Genomic DNA, 20977 nt, shown 5'->3' on the forward strand with positions numbered 1-20977 from the left:
AAAAAAAGCAAAATCACAAAGTACAAAAAGTATTCTTGGTACATAGCTCTTTCATCTTTAATATTAAGTTCAATCATTTTTTAAAACTGGTATTTACCAGTTTGAAAGGACAATGTAAATATGCATGGGATATTAAATAGTTACATTATTTGTTAATTGAGAATTTTATATAATATTTTTATTAGCTAATTACATATGTGTAGATCTTCTTTGCATCCAATCAACAGAGACGTAACTGTGTAATAAATGTCCATATAGAAGTTTTTTACCTACAATTTGCAAGTAGATATGATAGAGACAATTTTAAGCTTCCTCACCCCACCCATAACCCCTCTGAACAGGTAGAAAGTGACATTTTACAAATTTCAAACTTACACCTAAATCTCCTCAAGCGCACCTGCTTGCGATTTCAGCACAAGCAGGGTTGAGTGGCAGCTGGCCAACCTGTTCTCAGGAGTTGGGTTCCTCTCTGAAATATTTTAGAGAGGCTGCAAACGTAGGATTTGTTCAGCTTTAAAACTTATCAGCTGGTTTCCCAGTCTTCGGGAAAGCTGGCAGCTGAAGGGAGGCGGAATTGCTGGATGGAACAGGTTAAGTACCGTTCCACACTGTTTGTGGCGTGGGAGGAACAAGAATGCTTCCCCCTGCCCCATGTTACCTCGTTAACCCTAACCTACACACCTCTATATACTTCACTGCTCCCCTGTGATCTTCCCCACAGGTGCCCACCCCCACCACATGGCCGCGATCTTCTTTCCCCAATTATCTCTCCGGGCCCCATATATTTTTCTCCCCCACTCCCCTCAGCTGTGCAAGTACCCCCCTCAATGTCAGCAGCCCCATCTCATGATCTAGCTAGCTAATCTTACATCCTCATTGACATTATCCACCATCCCACAATCTCTCTGAGCCCCCCACTGTGGTGTTGGGTGTTCTGACACACAGATGAGCCAACACGGTTGCATATGGTACAACGCTACTTTATTTAAACTTACTATTTACAGTTTGGTCTTTGCACTCTGCACGTGGGGGTTCCCTGCTTGTGATGTTTTAACAGCTCTTTCTTGTTCCCTTCTCCCCAGACCTACTGACCACCAGGTGTCGTGCTCGTGCTTTTTATGTGGTTGGTGTTCTTGTCTGTGATTGGTTGTGGTGTTGTGTACTCTGATTTGCCTGTTAGTGTGTCCATCATGATGTGTGTGTTTGAATATCATGACATCCCCCCTTTTTACAAAGATATGTGCCTACGTGGTAATAAATATGATCGTGTCGTGAGTGCATCTAAGAGTGTGTGTGTGTCATGTGCAGCATGTGCATATGACGGAACTATGTACATGGGGCGATGTCGGGTGCGTCACATGAACCAAGTTGTACCATAACATAACAGAAATGCGAACGAGAGAAGAAGAAAAAAAAACTTGAACAGTTGTCCAGTCAGACGACATCTGGAACGATAAACAACAACAGGTTATCATGTAAAATTGTGCAACTTGTTAAACATATGAACGGTATTATAAGTCCAGTCTAACGGGCTTGCGACGAGTTCGGGTTGACCGCCTCAAGGGTGGATCAAGAACCACCGGCTGCTGTGCAGGCATGGCCATGGGTGGCGATGGAAAGGGCGTGATGTGCGGCAGCTCCACAAAGTCATCCTCGGAAGCCTGTTGAGGATCTGGCGTGTGCGTGCTGTGTGGCTGTGAGCGTGGAAGTCGGCGAAGGGCGCGCCGATTGCGGCGACGCACGGAACCATCCGGCATGCGAACCAGGAACGAGCGGGGAGCCACTTGTCGGAGGACTTCGGCCGGTGCTGACCAGCCACCATACGGTTGATGGACGCGTACTTTGTCTCCGGAGGACAGGGGGGGCAGGTCCGTCGCTCGTGTGTCGTACCGACTTTTCTGGCGATCACGCTGCAGTTGCATGTTCCGAAGAACCGCCTCATGGTCTGTTGTTGGTGCCAGGACGGAAGGTACCGTCGTCCTGAGGGAGCGACCCATTAGTAGCTGCGCTGGCGAGAGACCCGTGGATAGCGGGGCCGATCGATAGGCCAGCAAGGCAAGGTTAAAGTCCGATCCGGCAGCAGCCGCCTTGCACAGGAGCCGCTTGGCGATGTGGACACCCTTTTCAGCCTTCCCGTTCGATTGTGGATGCAGAGGGCTGGATGTCACATGAGTGAAACCATATGCTGCGGCAAAGGACGACCATTCACGGCTGGCGAAACAAGGTCCATTGTCTGACATGACAGTCCTTGGAATGCCATAGCGAGCAAACGTTTCCTTGCAGGCCCCAATGACTCCGGACAACGTCAGATCATGGAGAGGCATGACTTCCGGGTAGTTTGAGAAGTAGTCTATAATAACAATGTAATCTCTGCCGAGCGCGTGAAATAGGTCAACACCCACCTTCGCCCAGGGGGACGTCACCATCTCGTGTGGTAGAAGTGTTTCCGGAGGTTGCGCCGGCTGAAACCTCTGACAGGTTGTGCAGTTGAGCACCATGTTGGCTATGTCTTCATTAATACCCGGCCAATATACCGCCTCCCGGGCCCTTCGTCTGCATTTTTCGACGCCCAAGTGGCCTTCGTGTAGTTGATGAAGAATCATCTGGCGCACGCTGTGCGGAATAACGATCCTGTGTGATTTCATAAGGACCCCGTCTATGTTGGTGAGATCTTCTCGCACATTATAAAACTGGGGGCACTGCCCTTTTAGCCACCCTTCCGTCATGTGGCGCATCACTCGCTGCAGAAGGGGGTCAGTCGCCGTCTCTGCGCGTATGTGGGCCAGACTAGGATCATCAGCTGGCAGATTTGCTGCTGTCAGAGTTACGTGTGCCTCAATTTGACGCACGAACCCCTCCGCATCTGGTGGTGTGCTCACTGCTCGGGAAAGAGTGTCCGCCACGATGAGCTCCTTCCCCGGAGTGTAGATCAGTTCAAAATCGTACCTCCTGAGTTTAAGTAAGATGCGCTGGAGGCGAGGAGTCATGTCGTTCAGGTCTTTGTTAATGATGTTGACCAGGGGGCGGTGGTCAGTTTCGACCGTAAATCGTGGCAGGCCATACACATAGTCGTGGAACTTGTCCAGTCCAGTTAACAAGCCCAGGCATTCTTTTTCGATTTGCGCGTAGCGCTGTTCGGTAGGGGTCATGGCTCGTGAGGCATATGCAACCGGGGCCCATGACGACGTGCTGTCTTTTTGCAGGAGTACCGCTCCAATACCAGATTGGCTGGCGTCTGTTGAGATCTTTGTAGGGCGAGTCGTGTCAAAGAAGGCCAGCACTGGTGCCGTGACCAGTTTGTGCTTGAGCTCCTCCCATTCCCGCTGATGCGATTGGTGCCAGTTGAATTCTGTCGATTTTTTTACGAGATGGCGCATATTTGTTGTATGAGAAGCCAGGTTGGGAATGAACTTCCCAAGGAAGTTGACCATGCCCAGGAATCTTAAGACAGCCTTCTTGTCAGCCGGTCGTGGCATGGCTGTGATGGCGCTAACCTTGTCTGCATCGGGACGGACCCCTGACCTTGAGATGTGGTCCCCGAGGAATTTCAGCTCCGTCTGGCCGAAGGCACACTTCGCACGGTTGAGACGTAGGCCATTTTGTCGTATGCGGGTAAAGACACGTCGTAGACGATGCATGTGTTCCTGCGGAGTGGTGGACCAAATGATGATATCGTCCACATATACACGTACCCCTTCGATGCCTTCCATCATCTGCTCCATAATGCGGTGGAAAACTTCAGATGCCGAAATGATGCCGAATGGCATCCAGTTGTAGCAGAATCTGCCAAAAGGGGTGTTGAATGTGCATAGTCTTCGGCTGGCCGGGTCCAGTTGGATCTGCCAGAATCCTTTGGACGCATCCAATTTAGTGAATATTTTGGCTCGCGCCATCTCGCTGGTGAGGTCTTCTCGTTTCGGGATGGGATAGTGTTCCCGCATGATGTTGTTATTCAGATCTTTAGGATCTATACATATACGGAGCTCGCCAGAGGGCTTCTTTACACAGACCATGGAGCTGACCCATGGCGTGGGCTCCGTGACCCTGGATAGGACCCCGTGGTCCTGAAGAATCTGCAGTTGTGCCTTAAGGCGGTTTTTGAGTGGCGCAGGAACCCTGCGAGGTGCGTGAACGACAGGGATGGCGTCCGGTCTGAGTCGAATCTTGTACGTGTATGGCAATGTCCCCATGCCTTCAAAAACCTCCTGGTTGTGAGCAAGGAGGGAATGGAGATTTGCGTGGAACTCAGCATCCGGGAAGTCGGATATCTCATCTGGAGAGAGAGACATAATGCGCTGTACCAGGTGAAGGACCTTACACGCCTGTGCGCCCAGTAACGAGTCCTTTGATGAGCCGACAACTTCGAAGGGGAGTGTGGCCGTGTACATCTTGTGAGTCACCTGTAGCTGGCAAGATCCTATGGACGGGATGACGTTCCCGTTATAGTCAACCAACTTGAGCCGGGATGGCGTGATGGGTGGTTTGACCTTCATGGCCTGGACTGCAGAGTAAGCAATCAGGTTGGCGGATGCGCCGGTGTCCAGACGGAAGGCGACGCGCGATCGGTTGACCGTCAGGGTGGCACACCACTCATCGGCTGGATTGATGGCATTGACCTTGTTGACATCAATGACGGAAACGCGGGAGGCATCCTGGTCATCTGCATCACTTAACTGGAAGTCGTGATGCGTGGGCTGGACGGTCCTGACTCGTCTGCGAGATTGTCGAGGATGCGCCGGATCCATGGGTTGAGCCGAACGACAGTGGGCTGCGTAGTGGCCCATCTTGCCACATCTGTGGCACTGTCGGTTTTTTGCAGGACATTGCCCTTTTAAATGTAGAGCTCCACACTTGCCGCACGTCATGACGTCACGGCGTTCGTTGCGCCACTGCGCATGCGCAGTGCGATCTTGCGGTGGGCGCGCCTGCGCAGTGCGTCCCTCGTTGTGGCCGTTATTTTTGGCGCGCACCTGCGCGGGAGACCGCGAAAAGCGCGGGAAGCGGCCGCTGTCGTCCGGGCCGTGGGTCGGGAAGCAATCGACGGCCTGGATGCGTCCGACGTCGTGGGCGGCCTGGCTTGCCGATTCGACGGCTGGGGACCCCCTCCGTGCCAACTCGGACGCCTGAAATCGGGCAAAACGGCAGGCAGCATTCTCGTGGAGGACACAGGCTTCCACAGCAGACGCCAAGGTAAGGCTTTTCATTTTAAGAAGCTGCTGGCGTAGGCCACTAGAGGCAACGCCAAAAACAATCTGGTCCCTGATCATGGACTCTGTGGTGGTGCCGTAACCGCAGGACTGCGCTAGAATCCGGAGGTGCATCAAAAAAGGTTGAAAAAGCTCCTCCTTACCTTGCAGGCGTTGCTGAAAGAGGTATCTTTCAAAACTTTCATTTACTTCAACTTGAAAGTGCTGGTCCAGTTTGAGGATGACCGTGTCATATTTGGCTTGGTTTTCGCCTTCTTCGAACACCAGTGAGTTGAAGACGTCGGTTGCGTGCGGACCTGCGTAGAAGAGGAGCATTGCAATCTTCGAGTCATCCGAGACATTCTGTTTTTCGGTGGCACGGATGTACAGGTCAAATCGCTGCCTGTAGAGCTTCCAGTTGGTACCTAGGTTCCCCGTGACTTGCATCGGCTGCGGTTTGCCGGTGTGGTCCATGTCCAGAATGGCAGGTTAGTAGGCAGGTATCGATCCACTCCTGTACCATGTGGTGTTGGGTGTTCTGACACACAGATGAGCCAACACGGTTGCATATGGTACAATGCTACTTTATTTAAACTTACTATTTACAGTTTGGTCTTTGCACTCTGCACGTGGGGGTTCCCTGCTTGTGATGTTTTAACAGCTCTTTCTTGTTCCCTTCTCCCCAGACCTACTGACCACCAGTTGTCGTGCTCGTGCTTTTTATGTGGTTGGTGTTCTTGTCTGTGATTGGTTGTGGTGTTGTGTACTCTGATTTGCCTGTTAGTGTGTCCATCATGATGTGTGTGTTTGAATATCATGACACCCACCAATTACGACTTTGTGCCACAGGCCCACAGCTACAACCAGGAAGCAAATCTCAAAAATGGGAATCAAGATCAAATTCAACAGGACCTAAGGGAAACCCATCCTTCTGGATTTTCTAACTGCTTAATATTGGGGGCAATATCTGCATATTTTTAATTTTTCCTTGTCCATTTTTTTACTCTGTATTACCTTATCATTTTTTAAAAATATATTTTTATTAAGGTGTTTGCAAAAATTTTAAAACAATAATGTTGACATGGTAAAATAAATAGTTCCCCACCCAACCCAACCTTCACACACCTCAACCACCTAACACCTATCACCCCGCCCTCCCCCCCCTTCAGAATGCTGCTTCTCCGACGCGTTAATTTTCCCCAAGAAAGTCGATGAACGGCTGCCACCTCCGGGTGAACCCGACCATTGACCCTCTTAAGGTAAACTTTATTTTCTCAAGACTGAGAAACCCAGCCATGTCACTGACCCGGGTCTCTACACTCGGGGGCTTCGAGTCCCTCCACATTAATAAGATCCGTCTCCGGGCTACTAGGGAGGCAAAGGCCAGGACGTCAGCCTCTTTCACTCCCTGAACTCCCGGCTCTTCCGACACTCTAAAGATCGCTACCTCCGGACTCGGCACCACCCGTGTTTTTAGCACCGTGGACATTGCCTTCGCAAACCCCTGCCAAAACCCTCTGAGCTTCGGGCATGCCCAGAACATGTGGACATGGTTTGCTGGGGTTCCCGCGCACCTCACACATCTATCTTCTACCCCGAAAAGCTTGCTCATCCTCGCCGCCATCAAGTGTGCCCGGTGGACCACCTTAAATTGTATTAGGCTAAGCCTGGCACACGATGAGGAGGAATTGACCCTGCTTAGGGCGTCCGCCCATAGACCCGCCTCTATCTCTCCTCCTAGCTCGCCCTCCCACTGGCCCTTCAGCTCCTCCACCGGGGTTTCCTCTGCCTCTAACAGCTCCTGGTAGATATCCGACACCTTACCCTCCCCCAGCCAGGTACTGGACACTACTCTATCCTATATCCCCCGTGGCGGCAGCAGCGGAAAGGCCGGCACCTGCTTTCTCAGGAAGTCTGGCACTTGCAAATATCTAAAACCATTCCCTGGCGGCAGTTTAAATTTATCCTCCAGCGCCTTCAAGCTGGGAAAGCTCCCATCTATAAACTGATCCTCCATCCTTCTGGTTCCTGCCCCCTGCCAGCTCCGGAACCTGCCATCCAGCCTGCCAGGTGCAAACCTGTGGTTGTTACAAATCGGGGTCCAGTCCCTCCACCTTCTTATACCTCCTCCATTCCCCCCAGATCCTCGGTGCCGCCACTACCACCGGACTTGTGGAGTATCGGGCTGGCGATAACGGCAGAGGTGCCGTTACCAATGCTCCCAGACTGGTGCCTTTACATGACGCCGCCTCCAACCGCTCCCATGCCGACCCCTCCCCCATTACCCACTTCCTAATCATGGCTATATTAGCCGCCCAGTAGTAGTTGCAGAAGTTCGGCAGCGCCAACCCACCCTCCCCCCGACTACACTCCAACCACATTCTCTTCACCCGCGGGGTTTTATTCGCCCACACAAAGCCCGAGATGATCTTGTTCACCCGCTTGAAAATGGCCTTAGGGATGAAGATGGGGAGGCACTGAAAGACAAACAGAAATCTGGGGAGGACCGTCATTTTCACGGTTTGTACCCTCCCCGCCAGTGACAACGGGAGCATGTCCCATCTCTTAAAGTCCCCTTCCATTTGCTCTACCAACCGGGATAGATTAAGCTTATGCAGTGCCTCCCATTTCCGAGCCACCTGGATTCCCAGATAGCGAAAGCTCTTCCCTACCATTCGAAGCGGCAGCTCTCCCAGACTCTCCTCCTGCCCTCTAGCCTGAATCACGAACATCTCGCTCTTCCCCATGTTCAATTTATACCCCGAAAAACTGCCAAATTCCCCCAAGATCCGCAGAACTTCCCCCATCCCCTCCAACGGGTCCGAAATGTACAAAAGCAAATCGTCCGCGTAGAGCGAGACCTGGTGCTCCGCCACCCCCCCCCCCCTAACCAGCCCCTGCCAGTTCCTCGAAGGTCTTAACGCCATGACCGGTGGCTCTATAGCTAGAGCAACAATAACTGGGAGAGGGGACCCTTGCCTCGTTCCTCGATGTAATTTAAAATACCCCGACCTCAACCAGTTCATACGCACGCTCGCTACAGGCACCTGGTAGAGCAATCGCACCCAGCCAATAAAGCCCTCACCAAACCCAAATCTTCCCAGCACCTCCCACAGGTACTCCCACTCTACCCGATCAAAAGCCTTCTCTGCATCCATCGCTGCCACCATCTCCGACTCTCCTCTTTCTGAGGGCATCTTAATAACGTTTAGAAGCGTCCGGACGTTGGCCTTGAGTTGCCTGCCCTTAACGAATCCCGTCTGGTCTTCCCCTATCACCCCCGGAACGCAGTCTTCTATCCTTGTGGCCAATATCTTAGCCAACAACTGGGCAGCCACATTCAAAAGTGAGATCGGCCTATATGACCCACACTGCTCAGGATCGTTCTCCCGCTTAAGAAAAAGTGAAATTGAGGCCTGCGACATTGTCAGTGGGAGGATTCCCTTCTCTCTAGCCTTGTTAAATGTCCTCACCAGCAGTGGGCTCAAATTCTCTGAGAACATCTTATAAAATTCCACCGGGAGGCCGTCCGGCCCCGGAGCTTTGCCCGACTGCATACCCTCCAGCCCCTTGATAATTTCCTCAATCTCAATTGGGGCTCCCAGCCCCTCCACCAGGTCCTCCTCCACCCTCGGAAACCTCAAATGATCCAGAAATTGCCTCATCCATTCCACTCCAGCCGGGGGTGCCGACTCATATAACTTACTGTAAAATTCTTTAAAAACTTTGTTCACCGCCCCTGGGTCCAAGACCCTGTTACCATCCCTATTGTTCACTCTACCAATCTCCCTGGCCGCCTCTCTCTTCCTAAGCTGTTGCGCCAACATCCTACTCGCCTTTTCCCCGTACTCATAAACCACCCCCTTTACCTTCCTCAACTGTTCCACTGCTTTCCCTGCAACAACTCAAACTCCGCCTGCAACTTCCGCCGCTCCCTCAGGAGCCCCGGGTCCGGGGCCTCTGCATATCTCCAGTCCACCTGGAGTATCTCCTCCACTAATCTCTCCCTCTCCGCCCATTCCCCCTTTTCCCTGTGGGACCAAATCGAAATTAGCTCCCCTCTAACAACCGTCTTCAGAGCTTCCCAAACCGTCGCTGCAGATACCTCTCCGGTGTCATTTGTTTCCAGGTAGTTCTGGATGGACTTATTCACCCGCCCGCAAACCGCTTCATCCGCTAGCAACCCCACATCCAGTCTCCATAACGGACGTTGCCCTCTCTCCTCACTAACCCGCAAATCCACCCAATGGGGGGCATGATCCGACACTGCAATTGCCGAGTATTCCGTCCACACCACCTTCAGTATTAGCGCCCTGCTCAGAACAAAAAAGTCAATACGAGAGTAAACCTTATGGACGTGAGAAAAAAAAGAAAACTCCTTCGCCCTCGGCCGTGTAAACCTCCATGGATCTATACCCCCCATCTGTACCATAAAGCCCATCAATTCCTTTGCCACAGCCGGCCTCCTCCCTGACCTAGATATTGACCGGTCCAATTCCGGATCAATGACCATGTTAAAGTCCCTCCCCATGATCAGGTTATGTGACTCCAAGTCCGAGATCTTACCTACACACATCTCATAAATTCCACGCCGTCCCAGTTCGGAGCATATATGTTCACGAGCACGACTCATACACCCTCCAACCTTCCACTCACCATTATGTACCTACCCCCCCTTATCTGACACGATTCTCCCAGCTTCAAATCCCACTCGCTTACTAATCAAGATTGCTACACCCCTGGTCTTTGAGTCCAGTCCTGGGTGGAACACCTGGCTAACCCATCCCCTCCTCAATCTCGTCTGATCTATGACCTTTAGGTGTGTCTCTTGTAGCATTGCCGTGTCTGCCTTCAGCTCCCTTAGATGCACGAACACACGAGCCCTCTTGACCGGCCCATTCAGTCCTCTCACGTTCCACGTAATCAGCCTGGCCGGGGTTTTCCACCCCATCCCACCCTCTGCCGACTAGCCATCACCCTTTTTACACCAGCCCCGAGCCCTCGCCCCACCACCCCGCTTCCCCGAGTACCCCCATGAGCAGCAGCCATTCCCGACCTCCCATTTATTCCCCGCTAATAGTTCCTCCCCTGTCAGCAGCCCCTGCCAGTTCATCGAAGCTCTTAACGCCATGGCCGGTGGCTCTATAGCTAGAGCAAACAATAACAGGGCGAGGGGACCCTTGCCTCGTCCCTCGATGTAATTTAAAATACCCCGACCTCAGCCGATTCGTACGCACTTCCCTCCCCCATTCCCGCCCCCACAGCAGCACCAGAAACCTCAACCTCCAGGTCAAGTACCAGTTTAACACTTGCTCACCCCCCACTGCACTTCCGAGAGTCAGCTGAACCACACTGACCCCGATAACGTCCGTCCCTGGCACCAAACAATCTGTCTCCCTATTGTTCGAACTTCTCCCCCCCACATGAATAAACCTTTTAACAGCATCACATTCCCCAGTAAGTAAACAGCAGCAAAAAAAAAAGGAAGCAATTAACATAAACCAGTGAAGAGACAATCACTTAAAGCAAAACCCAGTCTCCCGAAGAATAGCTCTAACTTCAAGACCCCCCCCCCGCATCAAATTCCTGCAAGACAAAGCACCCTCCAACCATCACCACAGCCCCTTATTTCACCCAGAACAACATAAAATCTCTTTTTCTTTAAAAAAAAACAGCACAGTATTACGGACCACCGCTACAAAACTTCTCCGCAGCTTAAATGTCCTTTAAATCATCTCCAGCTTCTTTTCTTTAATGAATGTCCATACATCATCCGGCGTCTCAAAATAAAAGTCCCGTTCCTCATGCGTAACCCACAGCCGCGCAGGGTACAGCATCCCGAACTTCACCCCCTTCTTGAAGAGAGTCGCCTTTGCCCGATTGAACCCAGCCCGTCTCTTGGCTAACTCCGCTCCCAGGTCCTGATAAATACGCAACTCACAGTTCTCCCACTTGCTGCTCCATTCCTTCTTGGCCCACCGCAAGACATGTTCCTTATCCGTAAAACCTGTGAAAACGTACCACCATGGCCCTCTGCGGGTCATTTGCCCTGGACTTCCTCGCGAGGGTTCTGTGCGCTCTATCCAGCTCCAGGGGCCGAGGGAACGCCCCAGCCCCCATCAACTTCTCCAGCATGTCCGACACATGTGCCCTCGCATCCGATCTCTCACTGCCTTCAGGAAGGCCAACAATTCTGAAGTTCTGCCTCCTGGACCTATTCTCCAGGTCCTCCAGCTTCTCCTGCATCCTCTTCTGGCAGTCGTCCAACATCTCCACCTTGTTCTCCAGCACGGTTATATAGTCCTCCTGGTCGGATAACGTTTGTTTGATCTCCTGTATCGCTTTCCCCTGGGTCTCCTGATTCAAGACTACTTGATCAATCGAAGCCTTGATCGGGTCCAGCATATACTTTTTCAGCTTGGCAAAGCAATCCTCAAAAAACTTCACCAGCTCTCCGCCATGCTGTCCCGCGGTACCAGCTCCACTTGCTTCTCACTACCTGAACTGTGTCGGTTCACACGGCCACTTCTGGTCCAATTCTCCATACACCAGAGAGGCAATCCTCCTTACTGTAGCACAGTTCACTGATTTATCCCATAAAATCCGAGAAAAGTCGGGGGAAAAAGGTCCGAAAGTCCGTTACAGGCGGGAGCTATCGAATGTGTGACCTACTCCTCCATGGCCGCTACCTCGGTTCCCGCAGCTGGCCAATGGGGTTTCCCATTGTGGCCACCCATGCCATCGGGAAAGGCGTGGGCATGGGTGCACTGACGGCGGGGCGGAGGATCCTGCCGATGGAGAATCCCGCATATTGTCTGTATTGATCCTCATCTAGAAGAATAGCAGCTTTGACTATATAATTTGTGATGGGAGGCTCATTTGTGAATGTTTTCATCCGCTATCTTTCTTCCTCCACTAAATAGAGCATTTATCATAGAGTCATAGAGTTTACAGTGCAGAACGAGGCCATTTGGCCCATTGAGTCTGCACCAGCCCCCCACTTAAGCCCACATCTCCACCCTATCCCCGTAACCCAGTAACCCCACTTAACCTTTTTGGACACTAAGGGTGATTTATCATGGCCAATCCACCTAACCTGCACATCTTTGGACTGTGGGAGGAAACCGGAGCACCTGGAGAAAACCCACGCAGACACGGGGAGAATGTGCAGACTCCGCACAGACAGTGACCCATGCCAGGAATCGAACCTGAGACCCTGGATCTGTGAAGCATCTGTGCTAACCACTTTGCTATGTGCTTCTAATTTAATATTAAAAACATTTGCAAACTAATAAAAACCTAAAGGAAGTTACCAAATTCATATGAAGTTGATTAGACTCACATTATCACAAAGTTTAAGCATTTGAAATGCCTGAAACAATGTTTTAGGCTAGCTGAAAACTGAGTTCATACAGGTTCCCAGCTCCATTACTAAACAGGCTTTCGATGGTGGGTTCAAACTCCCAGCTTCAACCAATGCTGTACTTCATTATTTATTTCATACTGATATTGAGACTGGGCATTCCCAGAATGTGGCCTGGCTTGATATTTACAAATGACACTCATTCCTCAACGATATTACCTCAATGGAAAAATCCTTTAAACAGTACACTGCAGAAAGAGTACAGGTTTTAGCTTTTAACTTTAAATCAGTGATGAAATGATCTATGGAGTATGGACTCCTCTGTCTTCTGTAAACGTGATCTAAACACAGTGTTCATGAATTTTATTCTTTCTGGGGCTGCAATGTGCATCAAATCTTCGAATGACTTCACTGAAATTTTTATTATCTTTATCGTTTGCAAATTTAGACCTATTAAACACAGCAATTGCTTCAGGCCCTGCCACTGCCAGGAGCATCACTACCTTGCACAAGTCTGATTGATCTTTTAAATTTACTGCATATGAAACAGATTAAATCGTTGTTTAAACACACACCAGTTGCTGTCCACATTACCATGAAATATGAGACTCATTGGTGGCTTCAAAGTCTCCATTCTTGCAGTCTGCAAAATCTTCAAATCTCTGTGGACCTCATGGCAGGCTGTTTTTTTCACTGTTTAATACCATCCAACCGTGGTACTCTGTAATGTTCTTGTTGGATGGCCTGATTTATATTACAAGAACACTTGTAGCTGAAGCTATAAACACTTTCTGAACATTAACTGTGGATAAACTATATACAGAACAACAGACAAATAACAGTAAGATCAAGCACAAGCAACCTCTCTCTTCAGCTTCCTCCAGCCTGTCTGAGGGGTCACCTGACCCTAAAATTCACTTATATACTAATGAGACTCCTAGTGGTCAGTTGGTGAATTACAACACAACCATGATATCAGGGCAAGAAACCAATTTAATGGCTTTGAAACTAACAGGAATTTGGGAGAGGGATGCTTGTACGAACCATGAAAGCAAGGTTGAGGTTTTTTCTGAAGTAATCTATGCAGTGTAAACACCAGGATTTGAGAAAGGCATTAATTAGTGAAATCCCACAAAATAGAGCATTGCATTATGTTCAATCCTATGGGTTAGATGGCAAAATGCTGGACTGGAATCAAAATAATTTGGTTAATAGACCGCAATGGAAAACGGTGCATGAGAAGCCATATGGGTGGTTGCCAGCTATTATGGGCATTAGTGTGAGGAACACTTAATTTATAATTTTTATAAATGATTTGGGGGATTGAATCATGTCCAAAGTACCTACACTTGCAGATGATAGCACATTGAGTGTGGTGACAGATAATGATCAATCCGCATAAATACAAAAGGTATGTCTGCAAATAAAGTCAGTTTGTTAAATCTCATTTCTGGGATGTGGGCATCACTGGCGAGGACAGCATTTATTGCCTAATCCTAGCTACATTTGAAAAGTTGGTGAGCTGCCACCTTGAATTACTGTGTTCTAAAGACACTGCCACAGTGGTCGTAGTGGTTTGATCCAACTGAGTGGTTTACTGGGCAACTTCAGAGGACAGGTAAGAGTCAAACACATTGCTGTGAGTTTGCGGTCACATATGGGTCAGACAAATAAGGACAGCAAATTTCCTTCTCCAAAGGACATCAGTGAATTCAATAGTATTTTACTTCAATCTGGCAGTTACATGGTCACCATTACAGATACCAGTCTTTGATTCTAGGTTCCGACAATAATTATTTGAATTTAAATTCGACAGCTGCCGTGTTGGGACTTGAGCTCATGTCTCAGATAATTAATTCAATCCTCTCGACTACTAATCCTGTATCATAACCAGCAAGCTACTGTTCACAACCAAATGGAAGATGAATATGCAATAAATGTTGAAAAGTATGGAGCTATGAGATTCAACAGAGGAAAGGATGACATGGATTATGTATTAAATGGAAATGTGCTAGCAGTGCCATAATAGAAAAGAGATCTTGCGTTTTGATAGACAGGTTGCTTAAACCTTCATTGCATATGAATGATTGTAAATGTTTTAGGTATGTAACATATAAGTTGAGAGAGCTAAGTTTAAAATGATTTCCGGCTTTCAATACTGTGAGTCGTTCTGACCTCGTTATTTTAAATTGTGTCCTTGCCGGAAGTGCAAATGTGAATTACTAGATTAACTCCAGGGCTGTGGTTATTATGAGATTTTTCACGATTGAAAGGAGAGGTCTGAGGTATGATTTGTTAAACATATGCAGGGTTATAAGAGGTTTGGAAAATGTGAATTTTGATAGCAAAAGCAACAAATTGTGGATTCTAGAAATCCAAAATAAAAACGCAACATGCCGGAAATCGCTCAAGTCAGGCAGCGTGCGTGGAGAGGGAGCTTCAGGTCTGCCAGCATTGATTAAAATTGGATTTTGATAAGTTTCTTTCTTCCACGCACAAAATTCAAGAATTGGAATTCATAGATTCAAATTAAGGTAATCAAAATAAAGTCATAAATTCAATCATTTTTTTCCAGTTAAATTGTGGTAAATAAGAGGTGACCAGCAAGGGTAATAGAACAGTGATGGGTTTCATAAATGGAGTGGACAAGTTCCAATCAGCAAAATGGATTCAAGACTATTAGATTTAAAAGAGTGTCAGTGTAGTTTTGCAGAGGTTTTGTGTGTTGGATAGATGGAATAATGATTATATTCCTGCACGAACATCGCACATTCTTGTCAGGAAGAATAATCAGAGTGCTAAATACAGAAACAATTGAGTGGAAATCCTATAAGTTGAATAGGGCTTAAACAGACATAATCTAATGTACTTCAAATGCTTATGCCAACTGTACTTATTAAAAATATATTTTAAAGCTTATACTCAACAGGCAAAAAACTGCAGAAACAGAAACAAGTCCTGAAAACATGGGGTCAATGTTCAATTCCAACACTTCACTATCACTACACGTACCTCTTACAAAATTCCTTTAAAATTATCCCGTAGAGATGCGAGCTCCTCCTTCACTCACACATTGCTGCACCTCCCTCTTGCTGCAGGGTATGCTAATCAACAGTAATAGAAATAAATATATTCTACTACTTATTCATATGTATGTTGCTTAGATGTTGAATTCCCTGAATTTTTAGAATGGAACAAAAATGACCAATTGCTCAGAAAAAACACAAACCCTTGGCCCAAATGATCTCATGAACAGTCAACCCATTTTGACTTCTGGGCAGCTGATTGGTGGAGTGGCAGCCAGCCGCCTATCAGGTTGACAAGGGGGGTCTTAGAAATCAAGCCTCATTTAAATCTCGTTAGCAAGCTCCATTCGCCAAACAGACAAGCACAGCAGCTCACTGCTCTGAGCCAATGGGATGGGCATGGAACTAGGATGAATACTGGCATCGGCTGATGCACCTGTGTAAATCCACCTGAGACCAGGCTGAGTGATGATCAAGCTCAATAGCTGAAAATAGAGCAGAAAGTATCTCTATTTAACTTTTGAAATTTGCAATGGTGTAAAGCATAAACACAATAATTTCTGAGTTAAATAAAACTGTGGATTAAATTTAGCCCTATTATGCTATAAATAATTTGGGGAGTTATCTTAAATATCCAGCGATCAACAATACGGAATATTAATCTCACATGCTCAGCCTTAGAAGGCAAAACAAGAAAAACATAATTTTAAAAATGCATTTGAGGGCCAGTGGCAATGAAAGTTCAACAGTATTTTCCGTTTGTGGAGAACAAGATTAAGAATGTGCTTATACTGTGATATTAGCATTGCTACAAAGCAGTTTGTGCTTCATTGTGACCTTGAAGTCACAGTATTAATCAGTCTCTGATGCTGACCTAACTCCATAGAGAAGTGGAACAAGACTCCAGTGCAGTGTCAAACATGGGTTTAAAGATTGTTTGGAAGAATCCCATGAACTTTCAATACAGTTTTTGAATTAACTGATCATAGTGTGAATGTTTCCATTCACAAAACATATAAAATTTAATTTTAATTAAACAATTGGGAGCGGAGTTCTCCTGGCAAATGGACATGTAGCTTTCCCCAAGGCAATCTGAGGTAGGTAGTATTGTCTGGCTGGAATTGAAACTACCCCTGCTGAAGCTAAGCCCATGCCAAGAATGGCATCACCAAATGTATATCCAACAAAGCACCAATCAGATGATGTCCAAGGCAAAGTCATTGTTGCTGGGCCTGCTCTCAAGATGCTTGAAAGTCAACTGTGGTCACAATCGGGTACAAACCACGATATGACTATGTCTAGTCACTGCACAACCTGCCAATCTATCAGCTTGCTGGCTGCTTACGAAAGCTATTGGATAAAATCATCACACATCCCACCTCAACTCCAGGATACCACCTGCAACTCAGATCATGCAGGAATTCAGAGAGGAAGAAGCACCAGTGACAAGCTGCTTAGATGATTAGAACACATTCTTCAAGTTTTTAAACAAGGAAGAGTGCACGTTGGTGACATTCTTGGACGTGGGAAAGATTTGGTACAATAATTACAGTGCATCATCTTCTGGCATAATATCATTGGAAAACTAATTCTACGGATGGGCGGCACTGTGCCACAGTGGTTAGCACCGCTGCCTCACACTGCGAGGGACCCAGGTTCAATTCTAACCTTCGGTGACTGTATGTGCGGAATTTGTACACTGAGCCTGTGTCTAAGTGGGTTTCCTCTGGGTGCTCTGACTTCCTCCTACAGTCCAAAGATGTGCAGGTTAGATGGATTGGCCATGCAAAATCTTCTCTTAGCGTCCAAAGGTTAGATAGGGTTACGGGGTTAGGGTAGGGTCATGGATCTAGGTAAGGTGTTCCATTGATGGGTTGGAGCAGACTCGATGGGCCAAATGGCCTCCTCCTGCACTGTAGTGATTCTATGATAATGAGTTTCCCGCCAGAATAAACCATGAATATGAGAGTGGGAGAAATAATTTCCACAAATGGAAGGAGAACCTCAGGGCTCAGTTCTGCTTTCATTGTCTGAGCGCGCCCATCCCAGTGGCATGCTGAAGATCTAACACTGCTGGTTTTTGATTGGGTTAACAGAATATGGAGCCCTTCCCTCATCCTTAACTGGGTAGGTGGCCTGCAAGAGGCCAATTAGAAGACTGCCTGCAGTAAAACCACATCCTGTCCTGTTGCCAACAAACACAGACTCAGAATCAGGCTGGAAGCCAAAGGCCCATATCATGGGGTGGAAACCCCATTACCTTCCTGACTCTCAAAAGAACATAAGAACTAGGAGCAGAAGTCGGCCATCTGGCCCTTCGAGCCTGCTCCGCCATTCAATGAGATCATGGCTGATCTTTTGTGGACTCAGCTCCACTTTCCTGCTCGAACACCATAGCCCTTAATCCCTTTATTCTTCAAAAAACTATCTATCTTTATCTTGAAAACATTTAATGAAGGAGCCTCAACTGCTTCACTGGGCAGGGAATTCCATAGATTCACAACCCTTTGGGTGAAGAGGTTCCTCCTAAGATCAGTCCTAAATCTACTTCCCCTTATTTTGAGGCTGTACCCCATCATTCTGTTTTCACCCACCAGTGGAAACAACCTCCCCTCATCTATCCTATCTATTCCCTTTGTAATTTTATATGTTTATATAAGATCCGCGCCCCCGCCCCCCCCCCCCCCCCCCGCCCCCCCCGCATCCTTCTAAATTCCAACGAATACAGTCCCAGTCTACTAAACCTCTCCTCGTAATCCAACCCCCTCATTTCTGGGATTAACCTAGTGAATCTCCTCTGCACACCCTCCAGTGCCAGTACGTCCTTTCTCAGGTAAGGAGACCAAAACTGAACACAATACTCCAGGTGTGGCCTCACTAACACCTTATACGGTTGCAGCATAACCACCCTAGTCCTAAACGCCATCTCTCTAGCAATGAAGGACTAAACTCCATTCGCCTTCTTAATCACCTGTTGCACCTGTGAACAAACTTTTTGCGACTCATGCACTAGGACACCCAGGTCCCTCTGCACAGCAGCATGCTTAAATATTTTATCATTTAAATAATAATCCCTTTTGCTGTTATTCCTACCAAAATGGATAACCTCACATTTGTCAACATTGTATTCCATCTGCCAGATGCTAGCCCATTCAATCAAACTATCCAAATCCTTCTGCAGACTTCCAGTATCCTCTACACGTTTTGCTTTACCACTCATCTTAGTGTCGCTGCAAACTTCACCACATTGCACTTTGTCCCCAACTCCAAATCATCTATGTAAATTGTAAACACTGATCCATGAGGGACACCACTAGCTACTGATTGCAAACCAGAGAAACACCCATTAATCCTTAACGCCATGCATTCTTATCTTATGCAGCAACCTTTTGTGTGGCACCTTGTCAAAAGCTTTCTGGAAATCCAGACATACAACATTCATTAGCTCCCCTTTGTCTACCGCACTGGTAATGTCCTCAAAAAATTCCACTAAATGAGTTAGGCATGACCTGCCCTTTATAATCCATGCTGCGTCTGTCCAATGGGACATTACCATCCAGATGCCTCGCTATTTCTTCCTTTATAATAGATTCCAGCATCTTCCCTACTACCAGAGTTAAGCTAACTGGCCTATAATTACCCGCTTTCTGCCTACCTCCTTTTTTAAACAGTGGTGTCATGTTTTCTATTTTCCAATTAAGACTCTCACCAATTATGTCCAGGATGGAAGGGTCAAGAGCGGCCTGCCCACCTGGATGCCAAAAGAAGCCACTAAGTGGCCAATTAAGGACCTCATCCGACTGCCACTGGTCTTCGCCAGTAGCAGGTGGAGGCCACAACTTGTCCATGAACTGCAGGTAAACACTGGTTGACATGCCTGCAGCCAGATTGGGGGGGGCGGGGGAGAGAAATCCTTCGATCTTGTGCACCACGTACCCATCGTGGTGGCCTGACTATAGCAAGCATGGACCAGGGGAAGATACCCAGTGCCCTTACAATGGTGCCCCTTCCCGCCCCCTTAGCAGGGCCTTCCTGACTGGATCCAGCATTCCTGCTGTACTTTGTTCGGGTGCTGCAGTTTCAATCCTCAGCTCTGGGCTCCCTGAAGGTTCAACAGTGTCTACCACTGCCGGTGGCACTGCCAGTATTCACAGAATCCCTACGGTGCAGGAGGTCATTCGGCCCATCGTGTCTGCAGTAACTCTAGCAGAGCACCCGACCTGGGCCCACTCACCATCCTGTCTTTGTAACCCAGTAACCCCACCTAACCTTTTGGACTCTAAGGGGCAATTTTGCATGGCCAGTCCACCTTTGGACTGTGGGAGGAAACCAGAGCACCTGGAGAAAACACGGGGAGAATGTGCAAACTCCACGCAGACTGTCACCCATGGTCCTTGGGTCCTTTGAACCTGGTCCCTATGGAAAGCTGCTGGTCTCTGATTGGCCAGTAGCTCTTGTATGCGGGATATCTGCTTCAGACCAGAAAGTGCAGTGGGAAATTGACCCCCGGAAGAGCAACAACAGCCAAGAGCTACTGAATTGGAAATTAATCCAGACGGGGCTCCCGGAACTGACCATGAGGAGAGGGACGGATACACTGCTGCAACCATTAAATTCTTCCCAATGGGTGCAATTTTAATCTAACCTTCCCTGCGGTAAATCAATGGAAGAGGATAGGCTGTCTGTTTAACTTCAAAGTTAAATCAGCCAGGTGTAAAACAATCACCTGATCCATTGCCTCAATTTTCTCCTGGGTGTGTTAGGTTAACATTACCCGTAATGTGACAAGCAAGTCATAATTGCAAATCACAACATTTACAGTTTCATTGTCTGAATTTAAACATTTTGTTTTATTCACTTCTTATTAGGTCACCAAACAAAAACAAAATTGATACTGTTTGTAAGTAATCATGTGCACTATCATGGGAAAAGTAATATTTTACTAAGAAGTGTGATTAAAGGAAATGCCCACATAACTGCAAATTGTGCTCCCTTTAGAGCACTTAAATGTCAGCACCACATGTTCCATATGATGTGCTGAGGAAGGGAAATGAATTGTAAGAGTCACTGATTTCTGGGAGGAGGGCAACTCCTTGTGTTGCAGTACAAATTCTGGTAACGCTGAAAATTGAAAACCTAATTGAAAATTTACCACTCTGCATCAACCTGAGAATGGCAACATTCCAGATTCAGGATTCAATCTGTCCACACAGAGAAGCTACAGGGATTTTAACTCCCGGTGTGAAGCGACAGGATTAGACAGCAATCCACAGCAGGGCCAGTCATCGGCATGCCACAGGTTTCGAGGTAAAAGGGCAGCTGATCAATGGGGCTGAGGGTGGCCATACAAAATTAAACAGCCCGCAGGCCAACAGCTCAATCGTGCTTTTTGTAATCTCATT

The 20977-nt window shown here is 47.9% G+C and overlaps 1 protein-coding gene across 2 annotated transcripts in view; it reads right to left on the reverse strand.

The window, feature by feature from the left end:
- Positions 1-20977, reverse strand: part of LOC140426939 (pro-neuregulin-2, membrane-bound isoform-like) — a 1113957-nt gene that overhangs the window by 804933 nt on the left and 288047 nt on the right. The window lies entirely within an intron of this gene.

Source organism: Scyliorhinus torazame, chromosome 7 (genome assembly GCF_047496885.1).
Source record: "Scyliorhinus torazame isolate Kashiwa2021f chromosome 7, sScyTor2.1, whole genome shotgun sequence".
In the NCBI taxonomy this organism is placed as follows: Eukaryota; Metazoa; Chordata; class Chondrichthyes; order Carcharhiniformes; family Scyliorhinidae; genus Scyliorhinus; species Scyliorhinus torazame.